General features: G+C 44.4%; 1 protein-coding gene across 25 annotated transcripts in view; it reads right to left on the bottom strand.

The window, feature by feature from the left end:
* The window catches only part of KCNN2 (potassium calcium-activated channel subfamily N member 2), a 712,042-nt gene that overhangs the window by 434,157 nt on the left and 264,031 nt on the right, over window positions 1–13,854 (bottom strand). For 16 of the 25 annotated variants that reach the window (XR_014838553.1, XR_014838556.1, XR_014838554.1 and 13 more), the window contains exon 1: window positions 9,463–9,633. The exons of 4 other annotated variants lie outside the window; for them this stretch is intronic. The gene's annotated coding sequence lies outside the window, so the exon portion shown is untranslated. Of the gene's footprint in view, window positions 1–9,462; window positions 9,634–9,851; window positions 9,988–10,599; window positions 10,668–13,854 lie in introns of those variants that run through there. 5 more of the 25 variants (XM_085014302.1, XM_085014308.1, XM_085014288.1 and 2 more) reach the window with 2 other exon arrangements.

Here is a 13,854-nt window from a genome sequence, read left to right as displayed (position 1 = left end):
TGAAGAGCCTAACTGGCAATCCTCAGTTAGGCATGATTACGTGTCATTTCACAGCACGCTCAATGGCTTTCCTTAGGTTTAAAATTTAAGCCAAACACCCATCACTTCAAAGCACAATAAAGCTTTGGAATCTGCCTTGTAGGATGACTAATCTTCCAGTTTGCCTGGGACTGAGTAGTTTCCTGGGACCCAAGACTTCCGGTGCTAAAGTCAGGACTGTCTGAGTCCAACTGGACAGGTGGTCACCCTAGCATTGCAGGAGAGATGATGTTCTGGTGAGTGTGGTTTCTAAAATCCATTCCCACTGTTTACACCTGAGTTTCCTCAGAATTAGTAACCTAGGCCAGTGTTCCTTGAAGTGTGGGCCATGGACCTGCAGCATTGGCATCACCTGAAAGCTTGTTAGAAATGGATGTTTGGGGAAATTCCAACAGAGTCAGAATAGCTGAAATTAGGGTCCAGAAATCTGTTTTGAAAAATATAAATTTCACAGGGAACTATATCTAATCACCTGTGATGGAACATGATGATGGAGGATAATATGAAAAAAAGAATGTATATAAATGTAGAGATGGGTCAGTTTGCTGCACAGCAAAAATTGACAAACACTAGAAATCAACTATAATAAAAATTTTTTTTAAAAAAAGAAAAACATGAATTTGAGATGCATGGGTCTGGCCTCCCCGTGCTTTCATCTCCATCTATCTCCATTATTCTACATAAGGCAATATCAGGTTTCTGTTTTGTAGTAAAAGTATTAAAAAACATAGGAAGATTTGATGTTAATTGACGGGAGATGCCTTGACCAAGGGCATCCATCGTCTTCAGATACATATATGGTAATCATCATTTTGGGCATGGTTTTTGCCAGCCATTTATCTGAGGGGCTGTATGGAAATGTTTTATATCAACTTAGAGGCTGGAGTATGGAAGGAAGGACATACTGAGCACAGCTGTCTGCAGTTGGCAAGGCCCACTTCCGCCAGAACACATCAAAACCGTCAGGACAGGAGTTCCCGTCATGGCGCAGTGGTTAACGAATCCGACTAGGAACCATGAGGTTGCGGGTTCAGTCCCTGCCCTTGCTCAGTGGGTTAACGATCCGGTGTTGCCGTGAGCTGTGGTGTAGGTTGCAGACGCGGCTCAGATCCCGCGTTGCTGTGGCTCTGGCGTAGGCTGGTGGCTGTAGCTCCGACTGGACCCCTAGCCTGGGAACCTCCATGTGCCGCGGGAGAAGCCCAAGAAATAGCAAAAAAAAGACCAAAAAAAATAAATAAATAAAATAAAATAAATAAATAAAACCGTCAGGACAAGTCAGGCGGTAAAATTTTTCTCTCACCTGAAAGGAAAAAAGTATCTCTTAAAGCAGAAAAAGAAAGTTTTATCCGAAAACGAATGCCTGGTTTTCAATATGAATTCACAGTAAAAACATGTCAGTTTCAGTAATTTAGAAATTAGGATCTCTTGAATAGGCTTGTGCTGAGGTTTATGTAGTACAATGATGAGTTCTGCCAAGCAAATTAAAAACTTGAAATGTCAATTATTTTAAAACAAAGATTTGGGTTTTTGTTTTGAGGGGTTTTTTGTTTTTGTTTTTGTTTATTTTTTTTGGTCTTTTTGTCTTTTTTTCAGGGCCACACCCGCCGCATATGGAAGTTCCCAGGCTAGGGGTTGAATTGGAGCTGTAGCTGACTGCCTATACCACCAACACAGCAACTCCGGGTCCAAGCTGCGTCTGCAACCTACACCACAGCTCATGGCAACGCGGGTTCCTTAGCCCACTGAGCAAGACCAGGGATTGAACCCACATCCTCATGGATACTAGTCGGGTTCATTAACCACTGAGCCACAACGGGAACTCCAAAACAAAGATTTGTTTTAAGAACTTACCTGTTTATAGTCAACTGATGTTAAAAATCACACATGAATGTTATTCATACAGGAAAGAAGAGACTCTCCTTCAAAACACTGTGTTGGTACTACTACTGCATGAACTGAAAGTAAGAGAAAGATATTTTTTAAAACACTCGCTCACACTGAAATTCAGGCTTTTTAGGAATTCAGACCAGTCTCCCTGCCTTCAGAACAAAATTTTTAGTTATGTTTCTTTACCAGTCAGTGAACAAAGAACTTGATCCCTAATACAGTGAAGCAAGTGGAATTCTTAGAGCCCTTTAAAAAACTCCCCTTTGATAAATCATGGCTTTTAGTTCTCATGTGTTTAACAAATGTCATATTTAAATTCAAAGAAAATTTAAATTTAAATTCCATTTTCCCCCTGCATACGATAAGATGAAGTCACTGTGGTATGGTTAAAGATCTGGGGAGGGAGATTGCTCCATCAGTATTTCTGAACTGATACAGTCAAAATTATCCTCTTGTTGCACTGCAGGTCTGGCAGGAGGTGTTTGAGTTGCCCCACCCTGACATTCTGTGGGCAGCAAAAATTCTTAATAATACCATCCACAAGACACGAAATGCAGTGGATTTGAAAACTGCATTTTCTCAGTAACAAATTCTCTTTCCCATATTATAGTCACATAAGTCTATGAGGCTTGCTTTTCCTAATTAAATTTAAAACTGTATATATTCTTTCCTTCTTTTGCTTTTTCAGGCTGTACCCAAAGCATATGGCAGTTCCCAGGCTAGGAGACGAATCAGAGCTACAGCTGCCAACCTACATACACCACAGCCACAGCAACACAGGGTCCAAGCCACATCTGCGACCTATACCACAGCTCATGGCAACGCCGGATCCTTAACCCACTGAGCAAGGCCAGGGATGAAACCTGCATCTTCATGGATACTAGCTGGGCTTGTCACTGCTGAGCCACAATGGGAACGTCCTATATATTCTTTATGTAAAAAAACCATGAGCAGATTTTAATCAATAACGTATTCTATATCTGAACACTTCTAAGTATTTCATACATGACCAAAAGCAGTTAAAACATCTCTGAGAAAGTGCAAATAAGTTGTTCCATTTTTAAAAAGGTTAAAGTGACTCCTATATTCTTTCCCTAATTAGGAGAAACATCCTAATCAGGAGAAACATCCAGTACAATGACTGAACCAGCATTGTGAAACTGGGGAAGGAAAAGATTCTTCTGCCACTTCCTTCACTCCCCAGCTGCACAAGCATAGTTAATCAACCTAGCTTCTCGCACAGGTCCCTTTTCCCAGAGAAACGGTCACAAACCTCACCTGGGTTTTGCCTTGTAGCCAATACCAGCATGGAATCCTGGAGATCAGAAGGTCTGTACAAAGGTGACCGAATGGGATGAGTTGTCAGTTTAAGTTTACAGAGAGCAAAGCTCCAAGCAGGAAGCTAAACTTGGCCATCAAATCCAAGGGGGTAAACTCCAAATCAAAACTAAACCCCAAGGAATATACATATATATATGTGTGTATGTGTGTGTGTGTGAGAGAGAGAGAGAGAGCAACTAGGTTACTTTGCTGTACAGTAGAAAATGGACAGAACACTGTAAACCAACTATAATGGGAAAAAACGTGGTGAGCTAGACAGACCCCTGCATAGGGACCATGGAAGAGACTGAAAGGACATCATAATATAAGACAGCTTGCCTCCTGTAAACACATCTGCTCAGTGGCGTCTTAGATTTCATTCATAAAATGGGAGTCGTAATCTCTACCTACCTCATAAAGTTGTTAGGAAAAATCCAATGAAATAATTCAAAATGAACTCGCTTGGTACATTGTAAACATATGTGCAAATACACGGTACCGCCACTATGACTGAGATAGGCTGGGGCCTGGGACCCCTTTACCAGAGAGCTTGCACCTGGACCGACATCTTCTTGAGCAACACAATACTAGGAAGCCACAAGGAACTGAAAGTAAGTGTAAGAATGCCCAGATGGAGCAATTGGGAACAATAAGATACAAAAAGGCCACAAAAGGCCACCTGCCATTTCCAAGGTGTCAGGAGCAAAACCAGGGTACTGCACATGATCCCTGCACAGAGCACCACCAAGGGGGGTGCAGACCATCCAGGCCAACCCTTGAGCGCAGCATGACCCACCCCCACAAACCTCCCTCTACCCTCACTCCATTTTAAGAATCAGCCTCTTGAGTTAGAATATGATGGAAGATAGTATGAAAAAAAAAGAATGTATATATACATATACACATATGTATGTATGGCTGGGTCACTTTGCATACAGCAGAAATTGGAAGGAACATTGTAAATCAACTATACTTTAATTAAAATTTCAAATAAATAAATAAAGAGCCAGCCCACCCTCCTCTGGAGCAAACAAGGGCACTTGTTTCTTGTTTTCACTCCCTCATGCTGCAACATGAGCCCAAATAAAGCCTTGCCTAATTTTTTCCTTGGGCCTCTTACCACTTTTTTATTGATTAAGGAGTTCAGGGACCCGGGTTGGTAATATCACGATGTTGAGACCATTCTTCGCAGCACTGGTCAGGGGATCTGGCAGTTGGAGTTTTAGACCAGAAATAATCCTGTGGCTGTGCATATTGGAATTGTTGGTTTATCTGTCTGCCTCCCTAATGAGACTGTGATTTCCTTGAAAGCAGGGACTGTGTCTTAGTCATCACTGCCTCTCCATTTACATAGTAAGACATTCAATCACTGTTTATGGAATGTTGAATGAATGAATAAATTCTGAATCCTCACTGTTACTCAGCCTCCTGGCTGGCCATGAATTAAGTGCTGTGAAACACTGTGCGGCATAATGTGAGAAATGAGACGGCAAACACCCATGTGCCCAGGAACTGTTCCCCGTCTGACAAATATGGTGACTACCTCATAGCACAGGCACCTCTGGAAAGGAGCCTAAATTCACAGAATTAGAAGCATTTCTTGAAGTCCACCAATAAAGAAGGCATTGATAATTAAATGCCTTAGAAAACAGAATACCTTAACTTTTACTTTATCACTATTATATGTCAAGCACCAAGCTAAGAAGCTTCACAACATTATCTTATTTAAAACTCTCCATGGAGTTCCTGTCATGGTGCAGTGGTTAACGAATCCGACTAGGAACCATGAGGTTTCGGGTTTGATCCCTGGCCTTGCTCAGTGGGTTAAGGATCCGGTGTTGCCATGAGCTGTGGTGTAGGTTGCAGATGCGGCTCGGATCCTGCGTTGCTGTGGCTGTGGTGTAGGCCGGCAGCTACAGCTCCGATTTGACCCCTAGCCTGGGAAAGTCCGTATGCCGCAGGAGTGGCCCTAGAAAAGGCAAAAAAAAAACCTCTCCATGATGACATAAGGGAGGTTTCATTATTATCCATATTTGACAGATGAAAAAAACTAAATCTATGAGACAGGTGAAGTGACCTCACCAAGTGGCATGCAGTACAGCCCAAAATGAATTCCAGATCTATTTTATTTCAAAGTTTACATGCTTAAGCAATATTGTGCCCAGCTGTCTGAGAAAAGAGAGGTCTCCATGTATTCATCATTAGTGAGAACAGGAAGGGCTCATCCTGATCTTAAAGCCAAGGAAAAAGAGGGGACGGTTCCTCCTCTCTCCTGCTCCTGCTTTTACAATTCCTGCACCTGCCCCATAAGCCAGTCACTGTGCTGGCACCAGAGATACATCAGTGAACACAGACAAGGGGCAGTGTTTGAGGGGAGTCAGACAAGTAAAGAAATGTGAACTGCAATGCAAGGGTGGTGGCTGGGGAGATAGAGGTCAACAGAGTGATGGAATATGACATGGGTCCTTATAGATCCTGACGAGAGAGGGTATTGTGAGAGCAAGTGCTGCTAGGAGGCCTGGCAGACTGATGGGATGGGATGTCTGGGCTGGGAAGGCATCAGCAACCATTTTCTAAGTGATACGTCACAAAGGACAGCACAGCCTGAGGTCCATGGGTCTGGGGGTGGTGAGAAGGTTACGACTGGTCCCAAACTGGTTACCTGGTGATTATCAAATGTGTCTGCAATATACACTGGCTGTTAAACCAAACCTGTGGCTCCATTAGCACCTCTCTCCTCTTGCTGATTTCAGCTGTCTCTACCCCTGCCAGGTCAGCCACTTTCTTTGGCTGAGTGCCTGTGCTAGCTCACTGCTTCCTCATCTACCTTCTCTGACCCTCAGGGCTCTTCTGGAAGTCCTGGGTCCCCACTCTCTAGTCCCCACCATTTCTGGCTGCTCTGAATAGCTCTGGGTATCACAAATGACAATGGCCTCAAGACCCCTAAGTCACATCCTCCCAGTGGATCGGCACCAGCATCCCACTTGCTTTAGCCTCAGGGGGAATCGAAACAGATACAGCCTGGCAGGGTCCAATCACCTAGGATGCTTCCTCCATGCTCCTCTCTTTCCATGTCTATATTGTTACTGCATCCTTCTGCTATCTATTCAGTCAATATTTATTGATCACCTATTTCTACTTTACCTTCCTCTGAGGATAAAAAAAGGATCAAAAAAGGACAAAATTTCTCTGCCCCAAAGGCACTCATAATCTGACAGTGACAACTTAAGTGGAAGAACTTGAACAATATCATCTACAGGCTCACAGTTCACACATTTAAGTCTCCTGCACCAAATTCTCCTTCCAGCTTCAGATTCAAACCAGCTTCTTATCTGACATTGACCCTCGTCTGTCTAATACCATTTCTAAATATATCTAAACAATGACTTTCTTCCTTCCCCTGCTCTTCTTTTCTGTAAACAGCATCAATATCCTCACAGACAAATAAAAAATTCAAGTGTTACCTGTGACTCTCTCCCCTCTAACCCCTATGTTAATCTATCAACAAGCCCTGTCCATTCTATCTCCAAAATATGCCCTGAACCCATCTTTTCTTCAAGTCCATTCTCATGGCCCTGATCACCACTGGGCTGCTGCTGGCCCGTAGAACCCTTTGGGCAAATTTGAAAAAGATGCCCCCTCCTCCAGGCCCTCACAGCTCTGTAACAGGATGATTGCTGGTAAGGGAGCAAGAGCTAGATTTTGACCTCCACTTGACCTCCAGCCTAGTGCCTGATGCAGTAACTAATCCGCAGAAACACAGTGGCACTCCTGCCACCATCTTCTCCCCTCTCCTACTGCAGTGGCCTTTGAAATGCCCCTCCCATCATTTCTTCTCTACAGAGCCCCAAGGTAGCCTTTCAAAACATTAAATCCAATTTTATTTCACTTCCCTGCTTAAAACATCTTCACCTGGACCTACAAGGCCCTGCAGGATCTGGTCCCAGAACACCTCTCTGATCTGCTGGCTCACCCCTACTCTGGGTGCCTTCTTCTTTCTGAAAAACATCAAGTTCCCTTTTCCCCACTGAGATGTGTCTACCTTCTGCTCTGTCCTACCTTCCACTTTGAACCACAGTACACAGAATGGGATTAATCTTAATATTTGCTTTCTCATTCATTAATTCACACAAGGCCTGCCAATATTTCATTATTTGCTAGTTATTCTTAGCAATGCAATAATCACAACTGGCCCTACGAGCCAAAACTCAGCTGAGACCCTGCCAGTGAGTCACCTCTAATCAACCATGTAGTCATACTGCTCCTCACCATCTAAGGTAACCATACGTAAAAATCTCAGGTTCTCATTCTCCTGCTTTCCTATGTAATACTGTTAAATTGCATCTACATATATTCCTAAGTGTCAGACTGTTATATTTGAGGAATTTTCAATATTATAAAAGATTATCATGCTAAATGTAATCTTTCAGCCAATTTTTCCTTAATAGTATATAGCTTATATGTTACTTGTCACTGAGTTCTTTTTGATTGCTGTATAATATTCTTCCATGTGACAATATTAAACTATTCATCTATTCCTTGATGATGTGAATTGTAGTTCTTTCCAGGCTTTCATTATTGTGAGCCAGACTTATGAATATTCATGCACATGTTCTCCCGTTGAATATGTATAAGAGTTCCCAAAAGGTATAAATCTAGAAGCGAGATCACAGGTATATGAGTGTTCAAGTCAGGATATAGAGCTGTTTCCCAGAGTCACTGTGCTAGTTTATACTTCTACTAGCAAAGCTGGAAGGTCCTATGGGTCCATATCCTCTCTAATCACTTGATACTGTCAAACTTTTTAATTGGGGGCCAACCAAAAGGGTGTAAAGGAATACCCAATGTGGCTTCGATTTGCATTCCTGTAATTACTAAGATAATAAATATCATATGTTCATTAGCTATATGTATTTCCTCTCCTCAGTGCTTTACACTCTCAGCCTGAACATTCCCACCACAAAGAGGATGTTCCTGCCTACTCTCCATGTGAAGGTCACCACTCCAGTACATTATTCTGTTTTTTTTCTTTGTGACATCTACCACTATCTGAAATTATCCAGTCTTTTTGCTGATATACTGTCTCTCTCCCTCAACGAAAGTATAAGCTCCAAGGATCTTGTTTTCACTGTTCACTGCTCCTTCTCAGAGTGGATGGGTGAAAATGTCATGACAGTGATATATAATGGATTAAGAGTTGTGTTCCAGATTCAGATGTTCTGAGTTTCAATCTCAGCTCCCCATTTAAGAGCTGTGTGATCATGAACAAATTACTTAAATCATCTGTTCCTGACTTGTCCTATGTGTAAAAAAGAAATAATAGTAGTCCTTACTTCATGGGGTTGTTATGAAGTTTAAATGAGTTAATACTGTAAAGCTCTTAGAACAATACTACAGATATCCCAAGTGCCCCATAAATGGTTACCATGATTAACGTGTGATTATAGGTATTCCTACTCCATGGTCATGGCCTGAGTATGCAGAGACACCAGACCAGCCTGGATCTAAGGAGCCTCCTCCTCTCCCACTCATTCTACAGCCTCTGGTCTTGCAGATGCCCAATCCTGCAGCCTAGAGAAAAGCAGAGAGGTGCCCAGGGAAAAGTTGGGCGGGGGGAGCAATTTATTCTTGAAATAGCCTGGTCATCCCACACATCAAGAAGTTAAATAACAGCACAGAGCAAGGGCTCAACAAGGCTTGATGAACAAATGCTTCATAAGCCATCAAGCCACACACCCTATAACCTCAGCACTCCACTACACAGAGTCACAACATAATCCCCTCTCTTCCTTCATTTTGGTTCAGATTTTCAAAGAGGGGGAAAGGAAGTCAGAAAGCGGGATGGCAAAGAAATAAAAGTAGGCTGCAAAGGAGAGGGAAGCAGGGAATTCAGGCAAAGGAGAAAGGAGGGAAGAGAGAAGAGATAAAGGGAAGATGAGAAATTTGAGGTCTCACAGTGGCATCTGTGTCTAGTGTAGAACATGAAAATGCTGAAAAGAAAAGCATAAAGGGAAATCCCCAGGCACCCGGCGGAATTTTTCTTTATAAGGTATGAGTGGGGGAAGGGAAAAGGTACAGCAGAAAAAGACCCGGGGAGCGGGAGGGGGAGAACCAAGGAAGCCCAAGGCAAACTTCCTTTCAACATCTTGCCTAGGGGAGGACGGTCTCCATGAAATCTGTGGCCCCAAGTCAATGTCACCTTAGTCCGGAGCTTACCTTGTTCTGCATACGGGAGCCGCGTTCCATTTGGAACCTTCCTTGTCTCAAAGTGGTAAATGCGGCCTTGGTTAAATGCGCCAGGAGGCAAAGGCGAAGTGATATTCCACTGAGAATTCCGGCAGGTTCACTGGGAGAAACCGTTTCCATTTGAGAAGGATCAGGAGTCCTGGCCAGGGACCAGCTGCCTCTCTGGGTGTCAAATTCCGTGATAGTTCGCCACCCGGGAGGGCGCCTCGCCCCTCCTGCTCCTCCCCTCCCAGGCTGGGAGCACCCGCTGGGGAAGCCCGGGCCGCCCGGGGGCCACAGCTCCGGGTCCACCTTCAAGGCCCAGGTCCACCTTCAAGGGAGCCCAGCACCCCCTTTCCTGTCCCAGCTAGGGCACCGACCTTGCTGAACGCTGAATCTGCTCACAGGATGCCCTGCTGGGACTGGGGACTACCTCCTTCTCCAGTCCTTGGCTGGCAGGGACGAGCCGAGACGGCGGGGGCCGGGAATGCTCAGGGTATTGCCGACCTTGAGGCTACCGAGGGGTGTGCATGCGCCAAAAATAACACACACACACACACACACACACACACACACACACACACGCTGATAGTTCCCTCCAGAGGAAAAGTGTCCAGAAGCAGTATGGGGGAGGGAACCCTACGCTTAAATATGACAGCCAATATTATTCCCAAATTTGGGATGATTTAATTAAAATATTTGGATTTCAGCTGCTCGATTTTTTTTTCTTTTTTTAAACGCATGGAACAAATTCCCTTTTATGTATTTTAAGGCCGAATTTCAATGTTAACCAGAGCTGCGGGGGCAGGGAGGGAGAGAAATCCTATATTGTGGTTTTCCCACTACAAGGAAACAACCGCGTCTTCATTTCCATTCCCAGCGTGTTCGCCATCACGCCCTCCCCGCCGCCGCCCGGAGCTGCCAGGTGTTGCGGGGGTTAACGCCGCCCGCCGGTCCTCCCCGCCGCGCAGGCTTCCCCGGCTGAGAGCGCGCTGCGGCGGGCGGAGGGGAGGGGACAGCAGGGTAGGGGACGGGAGAGCCGGGGATCTCCCGCCCGCTCCCCCTCCGCAGGCGCTTCCAGCCCTGCTCTATTTATAGCTCTGCTTCCAGCTGTGGCGGGGAACTCACCAGCGGCGCTGAGCCTGTGGAGCTGGGAGAGCCTTCCAGAGGCAGAGGCTTTCATGAACTCTGTGAATGGCAGAAATGTTTGATTGCTAATGTTCAGTCTATCTTTCACATATTCCAAGATTTAAAAAAGAGAGATCGAGCCGAGAGGATTTTAAGGCAGGTGAATTGCAGACAGGCAGTTTGTCATTCTGGGACCTTTTGTTATCGAATGCCTGGAAAAAAAATCCTCCGTGGATTTACTGGCTTCAGGCTCATTTCATATTTTCTGCAACACTCAACCTGTTTGGGTTTTTGCCTGTCAGTCACACTGTCATAACAAGTTGGAAGAGACTTCAAGGGCAATGAAGAATAATATCTGCAGCCATCTGATTGTCTGCTTACTGGGGGCTCTCAGGGCTGGCTGTCAGCATAATACACACATCTGGGTGACCTCTGTGTCAAATCCCACACTGAGTCCCTACGAAATGCAGGCTGGTTACAGTGTCACATAAGGGTTCCTTGCCCCAGTGGATACTGGTGACATAGGAAAAAACAATATCTGCTGCTCTGAGTCTTACCTTCAGCATAATACAGAGCAGACTGCACCATACTAGAAAGTTGTGAACCGATACATAACTTCCCAACCACTTCCTTCAAGTCCTCTTTCTATAACAGTTCTTGAGCCCTTGGGCTGTGCTTCAGAGGAGCATCCAACAGCATCAGCCTTCACAGAACTTAGCCACAAGGGCTTCTGTCAGCTAGGTGTGGAGGGAAGCCTGGGCCCCATCAGAGGGCACTCCTACAGGTGTGACTTGGGGGTGCTAAGCCCTCCGAGCCCACCTCTTCTCTTTGACCTTCCAGCCTCAGGGTTTTTCCTTTAGAGCTGAGCCCAATATAGTGAGAGGTTATTATTGATTTAACTCTATTTCAACAGAATGATCCTACAATAGGGTTTCTAATTAATTTAACTTTGCAATTAAAGTAGAAACTGCTTTTGGTTTAAGTCCTTGTTGAAACACTTTTTCCTGTACTCCCTTTCCAGCGTTAGAAGCGAGAGGGTACTGGATGTACTATTTCTGGGATGAGCCAGGATCCAGGAATGAATGGGGGAAACTCAAGAGAAAGGCTCTGGAGCCCCATGTCCTGAGTTCATCCTGGCTGTCTATATGATCTGTTGAATTTACTTTACCTGATTGGGCTTCAGTTCCTTAACTGTAAGAAATGAATACTAGTAATAGTAAATACTTCATGGAGTTCTTGTAGGATTTAATCTGATCATCTACTTAAGTTGCTTAGATCAGTGCCTGGCCTGTGGTAAAGCTCAGTAGACATTAAATATTATTTACTGCACAAACATGAGCTGGAGTTGATTTGGTTGAATTTGTATAAAGAGGCATTTAAATAAAATCTATTTTATCTATGTAAATCCAGGACATAGGTAGGTTTCCTTTCCATGGCACTAAAGCAGATTCCATGTAAACAGGAGGTTCCTGCTCACTGATTCTGCATTTTCTTCTTCCACTGAAAGAATACATCCCCTCAAAAGGCCTTTAAAAAAGTCCTGCTGCTAATCTATGTAAGATACACTCTGACACCCAGGGTAAAGAATCACCCACTTATAGTGGTTCACTGCTGTCCTGGGAATAATACTTAGATATATGAAAAGGTTTTTAAACATAAAAACACTCCATGAGGTTTTCCAAGGGATTATGAAGAGGACGTATTTCTATTTTGCTGAAAACTCAAAGCTTAACACAGGTTTGTACAGTGTCTTATTTCCCCTCCTAAAAATTAGGCTGTAGGAGTTCCCACGGTGGCTCAATGGGTTAAGAACTTGACATAGTGTCCATGAGGATGTGAGTTTGATCTCTGGCCTCACTCGGTGGGTTAAGGATCTGGCCTTGCTCTGAGTTGTGGTCTCAGATGTGGCTCAGATCTAGTGTTGCTGTGATGTAGGTTGGCAGCTACAGCTCTGATTTGACCTCTAGTCCAGGAACTTCCATATGCTGCAAGTGTGGCCCTAAAAAGAAAAAGGAAAAAAAATATAAGGCTCTAGAAGGTAATAACTGGGCTCTATAAAGAGTAGTCCTCTGACCGAAAGGATCAATTTTTAACCCCAATTTCATCCTCCCTTTCAAAAGAATAGAACCCCCGATTTTTGGACATACAGCCAGATAGATGTGTTCTGCATGTTATGGGCCATGAGCTATAAAATAAAGTGGCATATGGAGGCTTCCAAGAAACCTCCCCCAAGAAACTTGGCAGCGGTGGTTCTGTACCATGACCACCTAGCTAATCAGAAGCAACGTTTCTCAAATTCCCTTTCTCTGTATGGTCCTGGGCTAGGATGGGGCACAGGAGAAATCTGCACAAGGTTAGGAAGGCAGAGGTGAAGTGGCAGCGATGTTTACACCAGGAAGGTCAGTGTCCAGTCAGGTGCTGTTGCAGCTTGTGCACCTTGTTAGGGATCTGCTGGCTCATCTTGTCTGCATGACACAGCAGCTGGGTCTGCGGCAGCTCCTGCTCTATCCTGCTGCTCCTCTAGCTCCTGGACAAAGTGTGTTAGCTCCATGACAATGGGTGCCCACTTTTCACCAGCCTCGTCGGAATTGGGTGTTTGGAGACAGAGATGAGTGCAGTCCTTATGGGTGCCTGAGTATCCGTGTTCTCTCTCACAATAGATCTCTGTCAGTCAGGCTTCTACCAGAGAAAAAGAACCAGTAGGAGATATAAAGCAAGAGAATCATTGCAAGGAATTGGATTACACTAAAAGCTGGCAAGGCAAGCCCAAAATGTGTAAGGCCCTGGACCTCTCAGGCACAAGGTGAAGCTGAAGTCCAGAGGTGGGATTTCTTCTTCTGAGAGACTTGGTTCTGCCTTTCAGCTAAATGAATCGACAGCCCCAGATTATCGAAGATAACCTTCCTTACTTAAACTGATTATAGACTTTAGTCTCATCTACAAAATACCTTCACAGCAACTGATTGAATGGGGATGATAGCCTAGCCAAGGTGACACATAAAACTGACCATGAAAATGTCCAACTTTCCTTGCTAATGACCTACCCTGCTATATTCAGGCCCAGCACTACACACCTAACCAATAGAGCAGGACATAAATGGTTTAACTCATGCCTGCAGTTTGGAAGGTCAAGTTCCTAAAATAAAACCCTTATTCTACTTCACTCTTAGTGAACCTACTTTTCTGGTCACACCTGGCTGATACTGACACAGTGACACTCACACCTCAACGCTTTCTTCCCTTTCCATTGTCTTG

Source organism: Sus scrofa, chromosome 2 (genome assembly GCF_054392235.1).
Source record: "Sus scrofa isolate SSC_HxYL_T2T_F1_AM1 chromosome 2, Sscrofa_HxYL_maternal_Yorkshire_Landrace_v2.0, whole genome shotgun sequence".
In the NCBI taxonomy this organism is placed as follows: domain Eukaryota; kingdom Metazoa; phylum Chordata; class Mammalia; order Artiodactyla; family Suidae; genus Sus; species Sus scrofa.
This window is presented reverse-complemented; position numbering and strand designations above follow the sequence as displayed.